Source organism: Ursus americanus, chromosome 14 (assembly GCF_024610735.1).
Source record: "Ursus americanus isolate L20-20 chromosome 14, mUrsAme1.1.p, whole genome shotgun sequence".
In the NCBI taxonomy this organism is placed as follows: domain Eukaryota; kingdom Metazoa; phylum Chordata; class Mammalia; order Carnivora; family Ursidae; genus Ursus; species Ursus americanus.
In genome coordinates, this window is record NC_142140.1 from 2,680,688 (window position 1) to 2,705,498 (window position 24,811).

At 43.0% G+C, this 24,811-nt stretch overlaps 1 protein-coding gene and 1 pseudogene across 2 annotated transcripts in view; one reads left to right on the plus strand and one right to left on the minus strand.

The window, feature by feature from the left end:
• Positions 1–2,143: 2,143 nt before the first annotated feature.
• RAB7A (RAB7A, member RAS oncogene family) overlaps positions 2,144–24,811 on the plus strand; it is a 70,603-nt gene continuing 47,935 nt past the window's right edge. For both annotated transcript variants that reach the window (XM_045812481.2, XM_045812480.2), the window contains exon 1: positions 2,144–2,365. The gene's annotated coding sequence lies outside the window, so the exon portion shown is untranslated. The remainder of the gene's footprint in view (positions 2,366–24,811) is intronic.
• LOC148108898 (serine/threonine-protein kinase MARK2 pseudogene) lies at positions 22,262–23,496 on the minus strand (annotated as a pseudogene).

Sequence of the window (24,811 nt, forward strand, 5' to 3'; positions counted from 1 at the left end):
TACTCACTCCGATCTCTGACTACATCTTCACAGGGACTTCTTTTCTCTGTGTGTTTGTATTTTGTGTGTATCTTTTAAGGAAACTTGTCATTGGATGTAGGACCCACCTGGATAATCCAGGATGCTCTCATCTTGAGATCCTTAATTACATTTGCAAATACCCTTTTTCCAAATCAGGTCACATCCACAGGTTCCAGGATGTAGGCTTATCTTTTTCTGGGTCCCTATCCAACCAACTACAGGAGACAAGAATGATTCCTAAGTTTTTTGGAGTGAGCAACTGAAAGAATGAACTTTTCATGAACCAAGACAGGAAAAGACTATGAGAAGAGCATGTTGTTGAAGACGGAGATGAAAGTTCCCAAGTTGATCTTACTGTGTTCAAATTGGGCGGGTCTTTGATAGGGTGTCCCACCCTCTTAAGAGCTCTACAGTGTACTACTTTATTGCCTCACCTTTGATAGTAAGCTCAGGGAGTCTTGAGCTGTTGTCACCAGCTGGACTCCAAAGCCCGACCTTTACTGCCTACCTGCTTGCTGTACTCATTGACCTTCGTCCCACATGTTTCCTTAGGCTCTTCTTTCCAGTTTATCTCTTAAGTCAGGCAAAATACCTGAGGGGCATAACATTCCCTAATGGAAACCAAAATACCCCTCAATTGGGGCGCCTGGGTGGCTCAGTCAGTTAAGCGCCTGCCTTCAGCTAAGGTCATAATCTCAGGGTCCTGGGATCAAGCCCACATCGGGGCTCTCCACTCAGCAGGAAGCCTGCTTCTCCCTCTCCTTCTGCCTGCCATTCTCCCTACTTGTGCACATTCTCTCTCTCTCTCTATCTGTGTCAAATAAATAAATAAATAAATAAATAAATAAACAAACAAATAAATAAATAAAATCTTTAACAAACAAACAATACTCCTCAAGCAATAACAACTGCCCAGACCACCCAGACCAGTTTGAACTTAACCCCCTACTCACACCTATGTGGATGGACCATGAAGTGGCCCACAGAGTGACCAAGACTTACCTTTACCTCATTATAATAGTAAAATCTCCATCCAAAGAGGAGCACAAGCCTCATATACATAACATACAATGTATGTATAGGCATGTTTCCTTAAGGCACATGCACCTCCTTTTGCCTGCCTTTACATAAAATAACAAAGCTCCCCATTCTAAATACTCATCCTAACCCTAAATAAAAGGAATCCATTCACCCTTGCTCTACCTGCCTTGGATTTGGAAGTTACTCCCCAGCCATCTCCTTATTTGCTGCAAATAAAGTTTACTTTGTGAGACAACTCCACGTGGTGCATCTGTGCCTCACTAAGAAGCGACCTCGTGTTAGTTGGGTTACGTTGTTTTTCCACTTTCTTGGACTAGATGAAACGTTCTGGTAATGTCTAATTCACCTCCATGTCTCTGTCACTCTGTTACACAATTGGTACAGCCATTTTCAGCCGACTAGATCATGCATATTGACATCCAACCTTCCTTGGTTCACATCTCACTCTACCACTTACTGTGTGAGGTCAAACCCACCTGCAGCGGGTCTCTGTTCCCTATTTGCAAAATAGTGAAAATAATGTTTCCTTAAGTGGTTAAAGTAAGGACAAATGGAGATGATCCAAAGGTATAGTACAGCGGCATGGCAGGTGCTCAGTAAATATGGGTACCCTTCCTCAACCCAATGTAAGTTTGTCAAATAACCACTCTTTTATCTCCCACTACTCAGAGACCTCTCCCTGTGAGAAAGCCTGTTTCTAGAGCATGCATGCTTTGTTGATCCTGGAGCTCAGGGCACACAGTAGGACTGCTTAGTTGACCGATCAGTGCCTTCTGCAGAGGGACACTACTGGAAGAGCCAGTTTACTCTCGCCCTCTCTTCCCTGGCATTCATTATTCCGGGGGAACGTGAAGGGCGGGGGCGTAAGGGGGGAGATGGCTGAGACAGCGGTTTGTAGATTCAACATGGCGCCGTCCTTCTCATTGTACGAGCCTCAAAGATGGCAACAACCAATTGGGGGCAGACATGTATATGCCACGTGATCCAGGCTCGGCCCAGAAGCGGCCGGAACGTGACGCAAGATTGAGGCGGGGCTCCTCCCCCTCACTCTTGGCGTCGAGAGTCTCGTGACAGGTACTTCCGCTCGGGGCGGCGGCGGTGGCGGAAGTGGGAGCGGAGCCGGAGTCTTGGCCATAAAGCCCAAGGCGGCGGCAGCGGCGGCGTTGAAGGCTTGGGGAGTGCCGAGGAGTCCGCTGGAACCGGAACTTGGACTTCTCCTCAGTTCCTGTCCTCCCTTGTACCTCCTCCTCGGCGGGAGCCCTAGCGACGCGCCCGGCCCGGAGTCCCCAGCGGAGCGGCCGCGGTAAGCAGCGGGCCCAGCCTGGCCGGTGGCCTGACCCCATCCCCCTCCTGAGTTGCTCGGTCGCCTGAGCCTCGCGTCGTCCTTATCTTGGGCAGGCTCTGGGCCCAGCGCAGGCCTGGGGGGAACCCTGCGTCGCTCAGGGCCCAAGAGCAGGCCCGGACCGCACCCGGCCCGGGGGGAGGTCAGAGGTCGCCGGGTGTGACCTCTGGCCGGGTTGCCGACCGCGGGCGGGCGGTCCCGGACGCCTTGCTTGCTGGTAGCGTCAAGACCCGAGACCCAGAGTGTCTCCTGATTTGGGTGGCCTCTGGACACTGGGGGCCTGCGCCGCGGCGGGACTCGCTATTGGGCTGAGTCCCTTGGAGCAGCGAGCCGGAGTGTGCCGGAGTCGACCCCGCCCGCTGCCTTGTCTGGGGACGCTGGCCCCGGCGCCGCCGACCGCGCGGGCCTTGCTAACTGGCGCCCAGGATTGAGCCACGTTCCCATCTGTGTCTTCAGTTGAACAACCTGACCCTGTTAGTGAGAGAGGTTCCCTGACGGCACCTGAGTCAAGGCAGTGAGTCAGGTCACGTGTCTTAGGCTCGCCCCAAGCACTTTTATACATGTGAGACGCCTCTGGCTGTGGGAGACACGGAGCGTTTTGTCCTAAGTATGTTGTGGTAAATCCCAGAGGAAGTTTTCAAACTTATTGGAGGAAAGATGATGGTTGGCTGTAGAGCTGTGTTTGGATTCCACCGCGTCGGGGGAACCTCTTACTGGCTTAAATCAAATCTTGATGCCTAGTGGTTCGTAAAAGTGGAAGATTGAGAAGAAGAATAGTAAACATTTGAGCACTAGTTGTGTTCTGGGCAGGGAGGCAAGACCTTTACACAGATTTTTGTGTTTAATGCTCAGAACAGCCCTTTGAAATACCATTATTGTCAAAGAACGGAGAGGTTAAGTTGTTTGTCCAAGGTCACACAGCCAGTAAGTTAAGGAGCGAAGATTCAAACCCAGGCAAGCAGGCTCCGGAGTACTGTACTTAGTCTCTGGTTGTACTGCTTTCCAGTGCTTCTGAAGTTTGTGATCTATCTTTTGCCACCAGGTATCTTCCTCTCTCTGCCTCCTTTGTTTCTAGTGATGCCATTAGAAAGCCTCCTCTGGTTCTACCTTGCGGCCACCTTAGTTCTACCTTAAAAAACACAAGATATTCCGTTTGTGGTTGTGGACTTCTAACACAGGTTTTTTTGTAGTGTAGTGCCAATATCAGAAACTCTATGGTTTAGCAAAGTGCTTAAATGAGGTCTGATAAATTTTGTTACGTAAATGTTTTGTCCAACAAATTAAGCCTGGCAATCCTGCCATGTGAAACTTTCTTAAAACCTTAGTACATGGGTATCTAGCCAGTTGGTCTTTCCTGTCGAAAATACTCTTGTCTTCTCTTTGGATTCCAAAAGAACAGGCTCTTGTCTCTTCCTTGTGACTTAAGCAGCTGATTAGCCGCATGACTTCTCATCCATGGATTAATAGAGTCTCCTATTAGTGTGTTTCTCTTCAGACTTGGGAGAGTTTGCTCAGATTTGAGTCTAAGAACTGGAAGGTGAGTTGTGAGTACTTGTGAAGATACTGTCCGAGCTAAAGCTTAGTCCTCCCAACCCTGTTGTATTCTAATTTCTTTTTACTTTTTTAACTCTGCTATCTAAACTGATATATTTGAGTAATAAGTATGGTAGTCGTAAATAATGTTTGAATTTAGAGAGGAGAGTAATGATGAGCACCTTTTCATTCATTGAGATGTTTTGAGTATCTACCATGTATTAGGCATGACTGGTTATTGACTCAGGGAGATAAGTGTGGTTATTGTCCTAAAGGAATTTTAAAAATGATGTGTGATCACAGCCAGGAATTCTGTTGTGGAATGGCTTGGTGGTAGAACCTGAGGCTTTTGGAAAGAGGAGTTCTCATCTCCGCAAGTGAGTCCATAGAAGGCAGTCTGGTGTTCTGGCCAACTTAAAGGCTTTGTTAATTGTAACATTACTTGTATGATTTGCTCTTGAGAGTATGGAAGATACTGTTACAGTTTCAAATTGATCATGTCTTTGGAAGAGAAACCTTCAACACTAAACTTGTTTTTCCTTTTGCTCTAGTGGCATTTTGTTGTTCACTTGAGGGAGTTCATGTCGTTGCCATTTGACACTGCAAATGTTTGCTGTTGCAGTGCTCTTTGAGCAAAGGCACATTTGACATGCTGGATTTTTTTTTTTTCTTTAGCTGATGAAGAAAGTTTAATATAATGCCCACCAGTTATAGTGCCAGTATTTCACTAAATAAAGCCCTATGCCACCCCATCTCCTGCAACTACTCTGGCTCCCCTTCTTTAAAAGGAGATGTGAGTTTTGTGTTTGTGGTAGAAGTTCATGAGTAAACAAACAGAAGGATGGAATGTAGGAGAAAGCACTCTAAAAATAGTTTTGTTAGTATCTCTCTCCAGGTAATTGTCAGCAATCACTTGGGCATTTGCTTGTTTTGTTATGTTTTGTTTGTGCTAACCAGGCCTAAGCCCTCAAATCCCATAATCAAAGAGCATTGCTTTATAATAAAGTATGGCTTTGAATCTGATTTCCGACCCCACCACCAAGTGAAGCAAAAACGTTTTGGTTATTTGATTAGCTTCTAATAAATCTCCAAAGAGAATTGTGTTAATATCATTTCTGCCCTTATATTTGGTATTAGTCTTTCTGTGCAAAGGCATAGCAAACCTAGACCACACTCTCGTGTTGGTCTTTTTATGCACTGTTCCTTTCTGAAATTTGACATGAATATTTGCTGTTATTCCTATGACAAAATTGTTTAACTCCGCATCTGTACAATTCAACAAATAAGGCTGAGGATTTGACTAGATATTGGACTGGAAGTTCTAGGCAAGGTTTTCCGGGGGAGTTAAGGAGGAGGAGTCCTCCCAAGTAAGGCTAAACGGTGGTTCCCCTTGGTACTGATGTCATCCTCCGAAGGAGACTGAAGCTCTAGAAAGGAGCACCCCCCCCCCCAGCCGCCTTGCGGCTGCTGGCTTTCTGCTGACTCTTATCTCCCATGTAAGGTTGCCGTTGTATTCTCAGTGCTCTGTTCCTGTGTCACCAGACATGTACTGTGAATGCCGTCTAATAGATCTCTGTGCTTCTGTATCTGCGGTTTGCTGCAGTCACGTTTGCAACGTGTTGATCTCTCCAGTTATTTGTTCTCACATCTTCTACTTTCTGCCTTTTCCTAAACACAGAAAAAGAGTTTGCATTAATGTTTTAAAACTTCTTAATGGTGATTGTGGTCAGTGTGATTTGTGAATCAAAGGTAAAAGTGATGTGTGGTGGGTGAAATCAGAACAGGCTTTTTAGCAGTGCCTCTGACTGGTTTCAGTTTTAGTACTCAGGCTATGATTTCAAAAACAAATTTAAGAATAGCTACTTGCAAAATGTCTCTGTGGGGGAGGAAGAAAGCTTGGGAGTTGGTTCCAGTGGTGACATACAGTGTTGGCCTTGTTCATTTGCCTCAGGATGCAGTACTTAATGCAGGGGACCTCAAGGCTCTCCTGAGCTGTCTGTTTTGGTGATGTCATCACTGCTGGGGTGATCAGTCTGACTGATTTTGTTGTCCGTTTCCTGGTTGCCTCAGACTGCTTGTTGTTGGGGTAGAGCAAATCTGAGGAAGCATATTAAGGGAGTCCTGGGGACCTGGGCAGTGTTAGGAATTCTATAACCTTACTTGGCTCTCAAATGAGCTTGCTTGTGTGACTGCTGCCAGACACGGTGAAGGAGCGTCTCTGTTCTCCCTGACGCTTCAAGTAAAGATGGCTTGTGCTTGCTACTGGCTTTCCTCAAGTTACCCAGCTCAGTTCAGTAATCCTTTAAAAATTACAAGGTGAGCTAAATGGTTACATCGTTGGTTTCTAATTTTTGTATGCCATTTTAATTAAAAGTTTATTTGCATTTGATGAACTTTTAATTCGAGTAATTTGAAAATGCGTGATAAAGCCAATACGAATTAACCTTTTAAAAACCCAATTGTAATAGGACAGACTTTATAATAAAGTAGTGCCTCTTGATATGGTATTTAGTCAGTCTATCAGCAGTGCTCTATGTACTTACGGATCTGAGGACCCCGGAAATAACTCTGGGTCATCTGGACAGCCCATAGGTTCACAGCCACTCTTAAGTCCCGTGACCTCTGCCATTCAGTTGACCGGTTAAAAAAGTATTAACATTTTGTAGAAACCTTCTTACGTGATATTTGTCTTTAAATGCTTTTTAGTGTTTGTGTAGTGCTTGCCATTTACATAGGATTTCATTTGGTCCTCACAACATCTCTGTATGCTGAGAGGGTAGCCTTTTCTGTTTTTCTGTATGAGATAGTTCTGGGTCCTCAGGTGGTCCAGCTACTAGAATGTTAATCTATGTGTGCTGAAACACATAGCTATTTCTGATGTACCACCCTGCCTTTTTGATTATACAGGATGCCTTAAAGACCTCAGCATTTGACTCCTTGTTTAAAAAAAGGTATTTTTCTTCTACTACCATTTATTTATTTATTTTAAAGTTTTGTTTTTTGTTTTGGTTATCTCTACACCCAACATGGGGCTCAAACTCACAACTCCAAGATCAGGAGTCGCTCTTCCAACTCAGCCAGTCAGGTGATACCACCCCCCCCACCCCCACCCCCCACCCCCCACCCCCCCCCCCGCTCACTACCGTTCATTTAAAATGACATTTCTTGGGGCACCTGGGTCACTCAATCAGTTATTCAGCCAACTCTTGATTTCCAGCTCGGGTCATGATCTTGGGGTCTTGGGATAGAGCCCCGTGTCGGGCTCTGCCCTTAGCAGGGAGTCTCCTCTAGGATTCTCCCCCTCTCCCCTCCTGCTTGTGCCCACATGCACACACTTGCTCTATCTCAAGTAAATAAATCTTTAATAAAATAAAAATGATTCTTCTCTTTTACTGGTTATTAAACAAGTCTGTTCTTTTTAAGAAAAAAAGAAGAAAAAAACCTAGGGAAATACAGAAGTAAAAAGAAAAAAAATCTATTTACTACCCAAAGGAAGACTGCAGTGTTAACTGGTTATGTTCTTCCTATGAATACATACTTTAGTATCTTTCATTTATGAAATTGAATAAAATATGGTGTGGGAATTTAACTGGGGCGGGGGGGACTGAACACTCTTGGATCTTTGACCTTTGGGATCTCTCCTGAAAAACACTCAGTGATGGGAAGCTGGGGATCATGAGGCTGTGTTTTTCAGATGTTTAATGACAACAGTTGAAGAACTTGATGCATTCAGTTTGAGAATAAAGTTATTTCTCATGGTGGTCCTGGATGAGTAAAGTGTTGCCTTTATTTTTAAGTAATTTTTCATTTCTATGTTAGTAAACTTTGAAGTAGAACATACTTACAAGAAAAGCACACAAATAAGTGAACTTGGAGAATTTTTATAAACTTCGAAGCCCCCTTGTGCCTCCTTCAAGTCATTATCCTCCCTTCCTCTCAGGATAATGAGTCTGCTTATTTTTTAACACTATAGTGTGATTTTGTTGGATTTGGACTTCGTATATGGAGTTATACTCTGTGTACTCTTCTGTGTCTGGTTTCTCTGATCCACTGTTGTTCGTGAGATTTGGTATTGAGTGCAGTTGTAAACTCCATTTTCATTGCTTAGGAGTATTCCATTATGTGATGTATCATAATGTATTTATTAATTTATTGATGTTTATTTGGGTAGCTTGTACTTTATGGCTGTTACAAATAATGCTGGTTGAATGTTCTTGTGTCTGCCTTCTGATTAATCTTTGTACACATTTCTATTATGTTAATATTGAGAAGTGGAAAGGCTGAGTTTTATTTGAGTATGTATCTGTATTCTTTTGCTAGGGCTGCTGTAACAAATACCACAGACTGAGTGGCTTAGCCGAAAGAAGTTTATTTTCCCGTAGTTCTAGAAGCTGGAAGCTCAAGATCAAGGTGTTGGTAGGGTTGATTTGTTTAGAGACTTCTTTTCTTCGTTTGTAGATGGCTGCCTTCCTGTGTCCTGACATGGTCTTTCTTCTGTACCTGTGTCTAATCTCTTCTTATAAGGACATCAGTCATATTGATTAGAGCTTACCCTCATGACCTAATTTAACCTCAGTCACATCTTCAAAGACCCTGTCTCCAAAGATCATCACATTTTGAGGTGTTGGGGGTTAGGACTTCAGGATACGGATTTGGTGGGGATACGCTTCAGCCCATACCAGTATCTGTTACACTTTGGTAGATACTGTCAGTTATCCAATTGTTGTACCAACTTATACTCCCAGCAGCAGTATTGGAGAGTTCCAAGTATTCCACATCTTTGCTAACACTTGTCTTTTTCATTTTTTGCCCCTCTGGTAGGAACCTGTTTTTTTATGGCCCCATTCAGTACCAGTGTAGGCAGTCCTTGAGGGAGTAGAGAAGTTGTTTCTGGAGTTTGAGACAACCTCTTAGAAATGTTTTGTAAATCCTTTAGGGTTAGAAAAGCAGAATGGTTTCATCTAGTGAGTGGTTAGTCCTCCGTAGTTGCCCTTGAGGATTAGCTTTTGCATTTATAATCTGGATCCATTCCTGGTGGTGGAATTGGCCCAAAAGTATCATCTGTGGGATATAAATCTAGTCATAATAAACAGTGCTTTCATTCAACCTCTTTGATCTGACACTTGAGTTCTTAAAACTTTGGATTCCTTCATACATGTGTTAGAAATAGGCCTGTTTGCATGTTCTGACTGACCATCTAGATATTGGTGTTTGACCAACGGCTTTCTGGCTGAGTGATCTTGAGCTTTTTTGTACATCTGCTGTAGACCCTAGTTTGGTTAGAATAATATTATATGATTTTACCCCTCCCCCACTCTAAACTCCTGGAGGGCAGGGATGAATCATTCTAGGATGGATCTTGAAATATTACTCAGTAAACTTAATATTTTTTTCCAGTTCTAACTTTGTACAGTAAGTTACTATTTGTAGCATGTAAGTTATGCTTCTGGGCCAGTGATTAATATGTAGAACTTTCCTGAATGCTAAACTGTGTTCTGTGTTCATTTGACAGATTTTTATTGTCTAGTATAAGAAAACACTGCTGGCAGCTGTGGGGAGTATAAAATAAAGATCACTGGAGGTTTACGAATAATTGTAAAAACAAGGCAGATGAGAGTCATAAAAATAGCTTAAAGAAAATGCTGGAGGTGTTCAAATGGTGGGTTAGGTCTGTGTGGAGTGGAGTTGTGTGGAGGGGAAACTTAGGAAACCCATTATAATTGGAGGGAATGGCATAAGCAAATGATGGAGGTAGGGAAATGTTAAAGTAGTTGGAGTAGCTGCAGTATCTCCAAATTGGGAATGGCTATATATGTATTGGGGCCAGATGGCGTGGGGGAGGGGAGGCACCCCGGTGCCTTCTTGAAGGGTGTATGTTAAACGAAGTGATACTTCACTAGATAATGCTAGGATAGGGCATAATCCTCTCACTTGAACCTCACGACCCTATTGAGTAAGACAGGTGGTACCCCAGTTATGAATAAGGAATGACTTTGATGTTATAATTCGCCTAGAGAAACACATATTGAGAGATTAGTGGGGCTAGAACTCAAATACAAATGTGTTTAAGCCTTCCTCAGAAGTATCTTTAACACAGATTAAAAGGAGTTGGCCTGGGAGGGATGGGATGGAGAAAGAACAGTTTGGTTTTCCTCTTTAGCCAGCCAACCCGTTGTGGGCTCCTCTTACCAATTTATGGACAATCTGTTTTACTGGGTAAATGCTTGAGATAATATAGGGTTGCTAGCAAAAGCTTTGAGCTATTGAGAACAGTTCTGTGTAACTGTTATACTAGCTATCTGCTTTCCAGTCTGTTTTACCAAAAAAGAAAAAAAAAAAAAAAGGCACCATTATCCAGGTCCCTGGCTAGACTCAGCTGTTGGTTTGGGACCTGCCTTTAGAAAGCTTGAGAGCAGCGGTGCACATCCTAGTCAAGAATCTATTGGGCTGGACTGTGAAGTCCTCAACAGGAATTGCTTTCTCAGGAACTTGCTTCTTTATAAAAGTTGCTTTAGTTTTTTTCCCCCCTCCCCACATGACTGATACGTGGAACAAAGTGTGTGTGTGTGTGTGTGTGTGTGTGTGTGTGTGTGTGTACACAGTCAGTCTCTTACAGAGATCAGCTGTAACCTAGTTTAAACTTCACTTCGGAGTTCAATCCAAGCAGCATATGAATTGTGACCATCTCTTTGCAGATGAGGAAATGGCCCAAAAGGACATGCTCAGTATCATGGAGGCCAGTAGTGGGATCGGAACTGGTGCTCCATATTGCAAGTTGTCAGATGCTTCTTTAACCCTAATAGTGGTGAGAAAAATAACATCTTATCTGGAAGAAGAGCCTACGTAAATTTTATTGTTCAGTTTTATTTAAGAGGTTTTTTTTTTGTTTTTTTTTTTTTTTTAAAGAAGGATGCTTTGGGGCATCTGAGTGACTCAGTTGGTTAAGTGTCCACCATCCAGGGCGCCTGGGTGGCTCAGTCATTAAGCGTCTGCCTTCGGCTCAGGGCATGATCCCAGAGTCCTGGGATCGAGCCCTGCAGCAAGTTTCTTGCTCCGCTGGGAGCCTGCTTCTTCGTCTCCCACTCCCCTGCTTGTGTTCCCTCTCTTGCTGGCTGTCTCTCTCTCTGTCAAACAAATAAATAAAATCTTTAAAAAAAAAAAAAAAGGAAGAAGAAGCGTCCACCGTCAGCTCAGGTCATGATCCTGGGGTCCTGGGATTGAGCCCCATGTCAAGCTCCCTGCTTAGTGGGGAGCCTGCTTCCCTTTCCCACCCCTGCCCGCCCTTGTGCCCTGTCTTGATCTCTCTGTCTCTCTCTCAAATAATTAAAATCTTAAAAATAAATAAAAGAAAGATGCCATGATTATTCTGCTTCTTTTGAAATGTAAGTTTGTAGGTAGTCAGTTTTCCAGCAGTATGAGACTGAATAGGCTAGGTTACTCTGCAGAAACAAGTAACCTCAAAATGGTTGAAGGCAACGTAGGTTTATTTTCTGCTCGTGCAGCACGTGCACCATGAGTTTTCCAGGAGCTCTGCATCACTACTTCACTTGGTGGACACGATACGGAATATTGCTGGGTGTCTTGGCAAAGTGAAAAAGAACTACTGGAGGGTCTTAACTTCTGTCATTCAGTGTTCCAGCCCAGGATGACACGTCACTTAGGCTTACAGCTCACTGGCCAGAATGAGTCACACCATACAGGAAACCAAAGAGTGTGATTCTACCATGAACCTGGACAGCACAGAGTTGGAAATATTTGGGAAATAGTACAAGTTTTACGGTGGCTTGCTGTAGTAATAGCTGTTGGGGAACCAGTGGCTCATTTGTAGATTGTTGTTCCCATCAACTGACAGTTAAATGCAGGAAAGGATGCCAAGTTGCCTCACTCACAGATCACCTTTCTAACTTGAGATATCTATTTCTTTTAAATGATGTGTGATAATCTCGATTTAAGTGCCTCAAAATACCCTTTGCAGAAGTAGGTGTGAAAGAAACAGTTGAGTCTGAGCGTTCCCTTGCCTTCCGTGTTTTCAGTGTTGGATACCTATAGACTTAACTAGATGTCTTTTAACTGATGTCTCACCTCTCCCCACCCCCAGTCTTCCTTGTAAAGTGCGATCAGATAGTCTTAAAACTACTCCTTAGGTCCTATTCCTTCCGTGCCCGCAGAACCCTTGGGTTTCCATTGCCCTTCGTTATGTCCCTCCACACACCGCCTCCGGCTTATCTTCCTGGTTTTGTCCTTTCTCTGATGCACACCCTGTATTGTTTTACTTACCGTAAGTTATTTTACTTGCCCGTTCCATACCACACTTTGTTCCCTGTTTCCTTCAGCTTACTTCCTGCCACTTCCCTTCATTTCTGTGCTCTGTCTTTTGGTGTCCTGCCTGGCTCAGGTACCACCAGCTCCATTTTTAAAGCTTTATGTGGCCATTTCAGCCCATACTATTCTCAGCTTTCACTGAATGCCTGTGACTTGTATTTCATATATGTGTCTTGCACACATTTTATGTGTGTCTTGCCTACCCTAGGAGAGGGGCTTCAGGGTAGGCACTAAACTAATTCATCAGTTTTCCCCCAAAAGCTAATCGTTTGAAAGAAAGAACTAAAAATATATTCTCCAAGTGGCTTTTGAGATATATATGTATGTATATATATATATATGGCCATATAGGTACATGGATATATCTATAGATATATGCATGCATGCTCATCTGTTGTGTTCTCTGGGTGAAAAAAAGAAATACCTGTGAATTCTTCACATTGCTTGAAATCAGTAGGCCAGAGCAGTAGGATTTTGGAGAATTCCTTAAGCAGGGCCGCAGTATGGCTCTGAAGTAAGTTACTAAGCTTCCGTTTCCACTTCTGAAAGATGAGCATAGCGGATTGGCTGTCCTCAAGATCCTTTCATATTTTGGCTTTCTTTGGCTCTTGATCATTCTTCAGTGGCTTTTGTAAAATCCCAACTGGCAAGAGGACACAGTCAGAAACTTTGAGGACCCTTTAAGCCATTTCAAAAGTTATCACCCACATGGAGCCCTGCTCATTCACTTCATGAGGGGCAAGAGTAACCTCAGTATAGGTGGTTCTATTTTTCTTCTTGAGAAATTTTTTAAAATGTATTTGTCAGAGGGGTGCCTGGGTAGCACAGTCATTAGGCATCTGCCTTCGGCTCAGGGCGTGATCCCGGCGTTCTGGGATCGAGCCCCACATCAGGCTCCTCTGCCGTGAGCCTGCTTCTCCCTCTCCCACTCCCCCTGCTTGTGTTCCCTTTCTCACTAGCTGTCTCTCTCTGTCAAATAAATAAATAAAATCTTTAAAAAATTTTTTTATTTGTCAGAGAGTGTGAGCACAAGCACAAGTAGGGCTCCTCACTGAGCAAGGAGCCCAGTGCGGAACTCGATCCGAGGACTCTGGGATCACAACCTGAGCCGGACGCAGACGCTTAACCGGCTGAGCCACCCAGGCGTCCCTAGGTGGTTAGATTTTTTTTCCTAAAATGGACTTGATTCTAAATTACAGAAGCAAGTGAATAGTTCTCTATTACCCTTCTGGATAATTTGGTGGCTATACTTCCAAAGTTACATGTTTATATTTAAAAGGGATCATACAGTACACTCTTCCATAACTTGGCTTTTTAAAGATTTTACTGTATGTACTACACACCTTTCCTTGTCAGTACACACTTGTTTTGTTTTGTTTTGTTTTGTTTTTAAGTGTGGGGTGGGGTGCAGAGGGAGAGAGAATCCCAAGCGGACTCTGCAGTGAGCACAGAGCCCGACACAGGGCTGGATCTCATGACCCTAAGATCACAACCTGGGCCAAAAGCAAAACTCAGACACTTAACCAACTGTGCCACCCAGGAGCCCCCCGGACATTACTGTTTTTAATGGCTGTGTGATACTGCATTTACCAAGTTTAACCATCTTCTAAATGAATGTTTCAGTTACTTCCAACTTTTCTCTTTAAGAAAATTATTTAAGGGGCTCTTGGCTGGCTCAGTCAGTGGAGCATGTGACTCTTGATCTTGGGGTTGTGAGTTAGAACCCCACACTGGGTCTAGAGATTACTTAAAATAATATCTTTTTTTTTTAAGCCACTTATTTGATCATTTCCTTAAGGTATAGTTGTTATTTATACTTAAAATTTGGTATTCATTACCATACTGCCTCCAAGAGGAGCTTGTAGCTTGAGAATTCTATTTATATAGTTGCCAATTGTCAATTTTCTTAAAGGTTGACAGTTTAACTAGTGGGAAAAATTTAAATGATACCTCATTCCCATTTTATTGATGAATAGATTAAGCTTTTAAAAAATATTAGCCGTTTATTTTTCTTCTGTGAATTGACTATTTTCTCTAAAGCCCAAATGAGGTGGGTTTTTGTTTGTTTGAACCTAAACTTCGTATATAGCAAGAATATTGACCCTTTTTCGTGTTGTAAACATTCCAGGCTTGTTTATCATGGCTTGGTTTGGTTAATGGTGTGTTTTTGTAGTAAAGAAACTTCCCTGTAGTCAACATTGTTGATTTGTTTTGGTTTTGGGGTTTCATGTTAATGTACTAGGCTTTCCCCATCCTAAGGGCAATAAAAACAATGTTTTTCCCTAGTACCTAGCACACTGGAATTCTTATGTGTGATGCAATATGACATCAGAATCTTTCCAAAGGTATGGTTGTGCCAGTATTTCGTTATATTGTCGTCCTTTTCTCACTGACTAGAAATCTTTTCATCACACACTAATTACCCACCTACATGTATCTTTTTTTAAATATTCTGATCCATTCTTTGTCTCTGGGACAGTACCACTGCCTTACTTGCTTCTGCTTCATAATACATTTTGATAAGCTCAGCAGTTTTCCATCTTTTCATAGAACTTTGTCAGAGTTAGGCTCAAAATATGTTTGCTTCTCATTACATTGGTTTTCTTTCTACCCCTTTGCCTGGTCCCTTAATCAGTTTGTCTGGCGGTTTCATCCACCAAGAAATTTAGAAGAAGCTATTTCTGAGGTGCCCTAGCAGAAGGAGGCAGCTAAAATCTCTCCCCTTTGTATCTGGGACAAATACTGTATAATTGTTTATATAGTCAGTAGGTTTATTGAGCACCACCACATGCCAAGCCTTGTGCAATGTGGTAGGTCTACACACAGTAGAAAACCTGGTTTCTGACCCCCCAGGAGCCTTGGGTTTGGTGGAGCAGTGGTACATGTCTTTCATTCCTTGTAGCCCAACCGCCTTAGGTGATGAGTTGAAAATAGACTTTGGAAAGCAAGTATTAGGTTTTAAATTATGTTCATGAAGAAGTTTTTATGCATTTCATGTTTTGCCTTCTGTGATCATTGCTTGCCTTATGTGATCACATAACAGTTCATAATCTGTGCTCTAGATGGATTTTTTACCAACTTTTCTTGTTTAACTTTGACAAATTAGATTTCTTTGTCATTTTCTAGTAGAGGTTGTAATAGCAGATTCCCTATGAGTGTCCCAGACTTGGCATAAATTAAATTTTTTTCCTTTTTTTAATTAATTGTAGCAAATAGGAGGGAGTTAGTCAGTTTTTACAGATCAAGAGTAGACCATTGGGCCAGTCTTTATTTTCAGGGCTGTTGAAAGAATGTTAGCAGTCTGAATTGGGAGAAACGATTGTGTTTTAGAAGGGGAAAAAAGTACGCTTGGTCAGCCGGTTCTTCCTTTTTTTCCCCTTGCTTATTGCCTTCTCAAGTTGTAGCTGATCGTTTCTGCATGACAACAACATGAAATCCTGTCTACATGTGACTGGCTACCTGCCCCTGCCAAATGGCAGTCTTCTGTGCCTTGCAGTTCTGTGTGCCCGTAAAGTCATCTGGAGATAAAAAGCATCCGTGATCTACCTGGGGGAGAGAAAGGTGTGCTGTTTCTGTGAAGGGTGGAACCTTAGGACCAAATCTCTGTAAGCCCACTGGAGAGGTGAGATAGTAGCAAGATGCCCCTTGTGAGTTTGGGAAGGAGGGTAGGAGGGGAATGAGGAGGAGCTCAAGTTGGTCACCCTTGTAATGTACCCCCTCCCTAGACAGATGGTGTATACAGTTAATGAATAACTTCACCTGTGGTTGTTCACAGGCCAGAATCAAACAGTGCACGTCAGAGTCTGAGAAGTGAGTTGTTTTTTCTGCTTCCCACTACTGTGGTAGAGAACAGGGGTAGAGAACAGTGGCGACAGGGGAAGTGGAAATGTAGTCATTCAGACATGCAGGCATCCAAAGGATGCTTTGTACTGGGTGCTATGCGAAGGAAATGCCAAAGGAGTAAGATAGTTCCTGTCCTGGAGGAATTTTTTTTCTGACTGTGTGACACATGAGGAGCCACCCACAAAAGGCGATGATGTCGTGTGGCAAAGATTTGATAGTAGGCTTCTGGGCAGGTGCTCTCAGGTTTTGGATGTGAAGAGGTGGTGATAAACTTCATATGTCCAGTTGTTACACACGGAAACCTTGAAAACAAATATTTTTCTACCTTAATCCCTCCTACCTTAGAGACTGTGAACCCCATAAAATTGCTTGGTTGGTTTTGACCTACAAAAATGATATTTTCGTAGGATTCAACCTAATAAACACAAATGGGAACATACCTTGTTCTGTACCCTACTTTAAAAAATTCTAACTACATTTTAGAATGTTCACTCATAATACGTGTAAGTCTGCCCACGTGCGTTCCTATGTTTGCATACGCATTGTGAAGTAGGCGCGGAGTTCTTTTCACCGCTTGGGTTCTCTTGGCTGAGAGAGATGCATCAAGGAAAGGAGAGAAGTGGACCCATGACCTTCCCAGTATGTTAATGTGGCAGAACTTGGAAGTAGGCGTCTAGATTCTTGGCAGAGATTGATTCGAGGTGATAGATGTGAGAAGATGGCAGGATGGTAGGCCCTGAAAATGAGGACGGCAGGTAGGGACTGAGTACAGTAAGAAAGGTGGCATGGTGTACACTGCTTCTCAGTGTGACAGGCTTTGTGTTTTTCGGGTGTGTTACTATTCAAGAGCCCAGGTAGAAGTATCGTGATGTGGCTAAAGGCAGACAGATTTGTAGTACTCTCGTTTTCGTATTGACCACATTTCATCATGATAATCTGGCCATATTTACATATTTGAAAGGAAATGACAAAATATGAGGGGCATTATTCTGGTTGAAAGGATTTACAGCTAAAATAGCATGGGTAGGATATGTGCAAGCCTGGTCTAAGATGGTGACTCTGGCTCTAAAAGCAGGGACACCTATTTGACGGGTTTTAGACAGATAGGGGTAGGCATGGGCAAGCACAGCAGCGAGAGTGAAAGAGGAAACCGAGCTAACTGCTCCTGAAAAAGTAGGATTACCCATTAACCAAAGATTATGGGCAGTGCTGGCATGGTGTGGTACCCTGATTTGTATCCATTTCTGGTGATACTGAATAGAAGTTCCCAACTTCCCCAGTTGCTCCTAACCGGTGATGATGTCATATTGATAGTGAACTCATTCCTATTCACAGCCATTGACAGGTTAATTGTTGAGGTAGTTTGGCTGTTTTTGGAGGAAGAATTTGTTTGGTGGGAATTGCTCACTGTTAGAACATTGATTTCCCAAACATTGTAAACGCCCAGCTTATCCTACTGATACAAATTTATTGCTTCAAAAAATATATGTTTTAAAGATTTTATTTATTTGAGAGAGAGCAGGGAGAGGAGCAGAGGGAGAGGGACAAGCAGACTCTGTGCTGAGCATGGAGCCCCACAGGGGCCCGAGATCATGACCTGAGCCAAAATCAAGAGTTGGATTCCCTGGGGTGCCAGTCGGTTAAGCGTCTGCCTTTGGTTCAGGTCATGATCTGAAATCAAGCCCCACACCGGGCTCCCTGCTGAGCATGGAGCCTGCTTCTCCCTCTCCCTCTGCCTGTCGCCCTCCTCTTGCTTGTGCTCTCCCTCTCTCTCTCTAATAAAGAAAGAAAATCTTTAAAAAAAAAAAAAAAGAGTCGGATGCCCAACTGACTGAGCTACCCAGGCACCCCCCCAAAAAAGGCATGTTTTAGAGAGAGAAGATTTCTGGAGTGAGAGCTAAGTAATTTACCTATATGAAGCATTCTGTCCTTCCTTGCATATGCTTTCAGAAAGATACTTCTTTTAATACAAAGGAAGCTAAATATTTTAGCGAATATTCAAGTCCCTAATGTATTCTGAGCACAGAGTTAGAAGTATTAACTCCAGCTGTACCTTCAGAACACTGGACAGTTGTACCCAGAGTAAAGGCTCTTGAAGTAAATTCTATGCCATACTCCCAGTCAACCACTTCTTAACACTACATACTACTTCTTGTATTTTGAATGGTATTTAAACCGAGGAGCCACTAGTTTGATATTTTAAGTCCATGCTATTAGATTATCTTTGCCTTCTGCCACATATCAGTTCCTTTCCTGTGATGGTCTTCTGTGGTCACAAGAGATTTAAGAAAGAAGGAATGACTCATCCTGATCCTTTACCAAAACTAGAAAACAAATCATACTTAGGTCCAAAAAATACGCATGTACCTGGCATTTTCTACTGAGAGAATTAGCAGTGATTCAAGGGCTTGAATGAGTTTGGTCAAGGTCTGAAAATTGGACTAGTTCACTGATGTTTAAATTAAAAGACTGTGGACTGCAGTAATGTCACACAAAAAGACTGAGTGGGAAGCTTTAGAGGTCAGTCCCTCTACCAAGTCAGCCATTGACCTGGAAAGAGTATTTGGAATCAACTATCTTGGAACTCTGGAACCTGATTGGATGGAGATGTGCTTCATGAAGGGATAGACTGCTGATCTTTTGTGAGTGCTGTGCTCACAAATGGACAATTCCAGCTCTCAGCAAACAACAATCAGCAATCCCTGAGGTACAGGAGAGTGAGATTTCCAGGATACCACATTATAATACTCAGAATGTTCATTTCTCAACAAGAAAAAAATATGAAACGTATAAAGAAAGAGGAAAGTGTGGCCCATTCACAGGAAAAAAAAAAAGAATTGGACAGAAGCCATCTCAGAGGAAGCTTAGACATTGGAATTATAAGTTAAAGGCATTAAATCAGGGCGCCTGGGTGGCTGAGCATCCAACTCTTGATTTTGGCTCCAGTCATTATCCTGGGGTTGTGGGCTCGAGCCCCATTTTGGGCTCCGTATTCAGCAAGGGGTCTGCTGCTCTCTCTCCCTCTCCCATTCCCCTGCTTGCCCAAGCTTTCGCTATCTCCCTAAAATAAACCTTGTTTTTTTTTTTAAAAAAAAAAAGGCATTAAATCAACTGTGTTAAATATACTCAATGAGCTAAGGGAAATCATGGACAAAGAACTAAAGGCAATTGAGAATACAATGTCTGCACAAAATGAGACCATCAAGAAAGAAATTAAAAGAAGGTAACAAATTCTGGAACAGAAAAAGCAGCACAGTAACCGAAATGAAAGTTGTTGTTTTTTTTTTCTTTTTCTTTTTTTTAAGATTTATTTATTTATTTTAGAGAGGGAGAGAGAATCTCAAGCAGATTCCCTGCTGAGCAGGGAGCCCAACACAAGGCTCAGTCTCACAACCCTGAGATCATGACCTGAGCCAAAATCAAGTCAGACACTCAACCGACTGAGCTAGCCAGATGCCCCTGAAACAAAATTTATTAGAGGGGTTTGCCAGCAAATGTGAGCAGACAGAAGAAAAGATCAGCAAGCTGAAGGTAAGACCATCAAAGTTATTCAGCCTGAGGAACAGAAAGAGAAAAATTTGAAAAGTGAACACAGCCTGAGGGACCTGCAGGACATCCTCAAGCATGCCATATGCAGTTCATAGGAGCTCCAGAAGGAGAATGTATAGAGAGGAACAAAACATTTGTGAAAATCTAATGGCCAAAAACTTCCAGAATTTAATGAATTTACACATCTAAGAAGGCTTAATGAACTCTAAGGAGGATAAACTCAAGAAATCTACACCAAGACACATTACAGTCAAGTTGTAACTTGAATTTGCAAAGCAACAACTTGAAAGCAAGAGAATCAACTTGTCATATATAAGGGTTTCTAAATAAGATTTTAACAGTTGATTTCTCATCAGAAATCATGGATTTCAGGGGTACCTGGGTGGCTCAGTCATGTAGCCTCTGCCTTCGGTTCAGGTCATGATCCTGGGGTCTTGGGATCCAGGCCTGCGTCGGGCTCCCTGCTCAGTGGGGGGTCTGCTTCTCCCTCTGACCCTCCACCCTGCTCAGGCTCTCTCTGTCTCTCAAATAAATAAAATCTTTAAAAAAAAAAAGTCATGGATGCCTGAAAGACAGTAAAGATGACATATTTTAAAGTCCTGAAAGGGGGGAAGAAAAACCGTATCAACTAAGAATTCTGTATCTGGCAGAACTGTCCTTCGAGAATGAAGGAGAAATTGAGATATTTCTAGATGAACAAAAGTTGAGGGTATTCATTACCATTACTCCTGCCCCATGGGAAATGCTAAAGAGAGTTTTTCAGTCTGAAGTGAAAAGACACTAGACACTAATTCAAAGCCGTAAGAAGAAATAATACTGGTATAGGTAACTATAAAAGTCAATATTCTCTTTTATTTTGTCCTTTTAAAAAATTATTATTTATTTATTTTTGAGAGTGCGCTCCCGCATGCATGCGCGGCCACAAGCGGGGAGCAGCAGGCAGAGGGAGAAGCAGGCTCCTGACTGAGGCCTGCTGAGGAGGGAGCCGGACGTGGGCTTAATCCCAGGACCCTGGGATCATGACCTGAGCCGAAGGCAGACACTTAACCAACTGAGTTACCCAGTGCCTGTTTGGTCCTTTTTTAAATACATGATTTAAAAGACAGCTTCTTCCTCTGCCCCTCCCCACCACTTGTGCCTTTTCTCTCTCTCTCTCTCTCTCTCTCTCTCTCTCAAATGAGTAAGTAAAATATTTTTTAAATAAATGACAGAAACATGAAAGTTTTCAGTTTGTCATAACAGGCACACAACACATACAGATGTAATCTGTGATAACAACATAAAGGAGAAAGGACAGATTGGAACAGAGTATAAACTATTGAAACTAAATTGATATTATTTAAACTAGATTATTATAAATTTAAGATGTTGATTGTAATCCCCAAGGTAACTACTAAGAAAATATAAATATACAGAAGAGGAAAGAAGAGGGAACCAAAATGATACATAAAAATTACATTAGGGGCTCCTGGGTGGCTCAGACAGTTAAGCATCCGCCTTCGGCTCAGGTCCTGAACTCAGGGTCCTGGGATCAAGCCCCATGTCTGGCTTCCGGCTTAGCAAGGAGTCTGCTTCTCCCTCTCCCTCCACCCCTCTCCCCACTTGCATGCACATGCACATTCTCTCTCTCTCTCAAATAAATAAAATCTTTTTTAAAAATTACATTAAAATTCAACTAAATACCCAAAAAATCAGTAAATGAAGAACTGAACAATGGGAATATAGACATGCAGAAAACACGGTACATGGCAGAAGTAAATCTTTCCTTATCAGTAATAACCAAGCCCTCTTCCCTAAGCATCTTGCACACACAGCGTGTACTTCTTACATTGCTCCCATCTGCAGCTGTTTGTGCCTAGTCTCTGGCTGATCTGTATTGTGTTGTCAGGCTCGCTGGAGCTCAGCATCTTCTTTCTCTTCATTTAAAATTCAGGGAGTGCAGCTCGACTTCCCCATGGTCTTTGATTTGATTTCTGCCTTGGCCATCCACCATGAGAGATTAAATGGGCTTCACTCTATTTTGTTTGCCTGTCTGATTCTTGCTGGGAAGCTTAAAACAGAAGTGTCTCTAAGTTGAGGAACCCAGCCATCACCGTTGGCCCTGGCTGTGACCAGAGGGAGAGGTTTGGGTGGTACCATCAGGCTGCCTGGTTTGCAGAGGATTTCCTTTTAAGGACACACATTGATGACAGTTGGTTTCCTCTGGTGCTGGGGGTGGAGGAGGAGGCCCCAGGGCCACTGCTAGGGGGCTGAGCTGGGGATGGTGGTCCTTGACTCCAGACTGGGTGGGGGACTGGCAGGCACTGTGGCCTTCTACTCTGAGTCCTCGTGCTCCTCCAGCCACTGTTTTTCTGCCTTGAAGAACCAGGTGGGAATAGCAGGCTTTTACTGCATTGTCAGGTATCTGCTGAACTTTCTAGGTTGGGGAAAGAATGCAGCTGTTAGGGCCTGCAGAAGGGGAGGAGGGAGTTACTATGAGGGGGGTGGCCCTTCACCTTGAGTTTCTTGAGCTTGGGATTACCCAGTATGATGGGTGGCCATCACATTTGTCATACCTCCATGCTGTTCATAAGCCCTGGATCTGGTCCCACCCATAGCCCATGTTCATCATCACCTTGGGCACCCTGGGGTCCTTATTGTCATGAAGCACTCTGTGTAAGATCTGAGTTTCTTCTCCTTGCCCATTCTCATCCATGGATCCCTCATAATATTTTCTAACGTTCCTCTATCACTGGGGTTGAGGGCCATCAATTTTCTCGAGGTTTTCACATTCAAGAGATAAGAATATTGGAATGTGGTATTGCCCCCTCAGGATCTGCTTCCATAGCTCCCTGAAGTCCTCTCCCACAAAAGGCAGGGACACCAGTGACCATGGTGACAATGATTACTGTGCTTCACACATCCACTGTAGTGGATTGTTGTAATTGCCGGGGGGAGGTGGAAGGGCGGAGGGAGAGGGAAAGAGAATCTTTTTTTTTTTTTTTTAAAGATTTTATTTATTTATTCGACAGAGATAGAGACAGCCAGCGAGAGAGGGAACACAGGCAGGGGGAGTGGGAGAGGAAGAAGCAGGCTCATAGCAGAGGAGCCTGATGTGGGGCTCGATCCCATAACGCCGGGATCACGCCCTGAGCCGAAGGCAGACACTTAACCGCTGTGCCACCCAGGCGCCCCATGGGAAAGAGAATCTTAAGCAGACTCCATGCTTGGGCAATGTGGGGCTCGATCTTACAGCCCTAAGATCATGACCTGAGCTGAAATCAAGAGTTGGACACACTTAGCCAGCCGACTGAGCCACCCAGGTGACCTTGGATCATTGTACTTTTGGCACAGGAAGGGTTCTGGGGTAGTATAAGGGAGGCTGTTACAGTAGGTGTTCTGCTTATGGCCAGTGGTGAACTCGTTGCTGAGGCCAAAGTCTGTAATTTTTACATTTCACCTGAGTGTCACAAAGTAGGTTCTCTGGCTTCAGGTCCCTGTGTATTATACCATTCTGGTGGCAGTACTACGCAGTGGATACTAGCTGCTGGAATTGCCTCTGGCCTCTTTCTCTGTCATGTGGCCATGGTCCATTGTAAATAACCAAACATGTCTCCACTGACACACTCCGAGACAAGGAATAGTGCTTCCTCAGTGTCAGTCACCTCAGCTTTACAGTATTGGTGTGATTCAAGGCCTTTGTGCTGTGTGCTTCATAGAAAAGTCCCTGGAAACTGGAGGCGCTCTGCTGACTCTTCCTAATGACCTTCACGGCCTCTGTCCCAGTCAGGATGTGCTGGGCCAGCCTCACCATTGGCGAAGTTACCCTGATCAGTGGTCTGGAGGAGCTCGTAGTCGTAGATACGGGTAATTTGTTAGAGATGGCTGCAGCGCCCTGCTGCATGGTGATCTGCTAACCGTGCTAATTGGCAATGCCGATGTGCTAACGACATTAATACTGATGATATAAAACAATAATTATGCTTACTAACTGCTAATAAAAGAATTTAAAAAAGAAAAATGAGAAAAGACAATGAAGAAAAATAAGAAAATAGAACAAAGAAAAATAAGAAAAAGGAAAATAGAAAAAAATGGGAAAAGTAAAAGAATGGAGAATAAAGAAAAAAGAAACAAGATGGAAAGAAAAAAAGGAGAAAACAACCTGTCAGGTTACCAAAGTCCATCGGGTCACCAAAAATCAGCCTTCTGAGCTATAAGACCTAAAAACCTAGGGCCAGCCAGGGGCCCAAATGGGTGTTTGTAATTCCATCACAATGGTGCAGGGCAAGGAATGGACTGATAATGGCTGGGATAGTCTACAATGGTTTTCTCACTTTTTGGTCTTTAGACATTTTGCTCCCCCCCCTTTAAGATTTATTTATTTATTTATTTATTTATTTATTTATTTATTTATTTATTTATTTGAGAGAGAGGGGAGAGAAGGTGCGAGAGAATCTGAAGCAGACTCCCTGCTGAGCAGGGAGCCCAGTGCAGGGCTCAGTTTCAACCCTGAGATCATGACCTGAGTTGAAATCAAGAGTCAGAAACTTAACTAACTGAGCCACCCAGGTACCTGCTCTTTTTTTTTTTCCTTAAGGAACTCCAAAAAGCTTTTTGTTTAGGTGGATTATTAGAGTAATGTTACTTTATTGAAAATTAAAATCTGTGGTGCTTCAATGGGCTTTTCCTTTCTAGTTTGGAAATCTAATAATTTCTGGCATTAAAGACCTCAGTGTTTACACTTAGAGTATTCATTTCCTTTTGCTTAAAGTGTGGTCTCAAAGTGATGATACAAGTCTGTTGGCATCACAACACTATAGGAAAGGGTTGCATACAACACAGTAAGGTACTTTATTAACATCTGTAAAGCGGAGGGATAATGACAAAGAAAATAGCTATAGAATACACACAAAAGGAAATGAGAAGGGAATTAAAGTGTTTTACTACATAAAAATCGGTTGAACACAAAAGAAGATAGTCGTGCCAAATAAGAAAAAAGCTATGCGGCCTATAGAACACAAAGTGTCACCAAAGTGACAGAAATAAGTCCTTCCTTATCAGTAATTTTTTTAAATATAAATGCATTAAACTCCAAAAAGACAGATTGGCAGATTGGATAGAAAAACCTGATCCAACTATTTATTTACAGGAGACTCAGTTTAGATCCAAAGACACAAAATA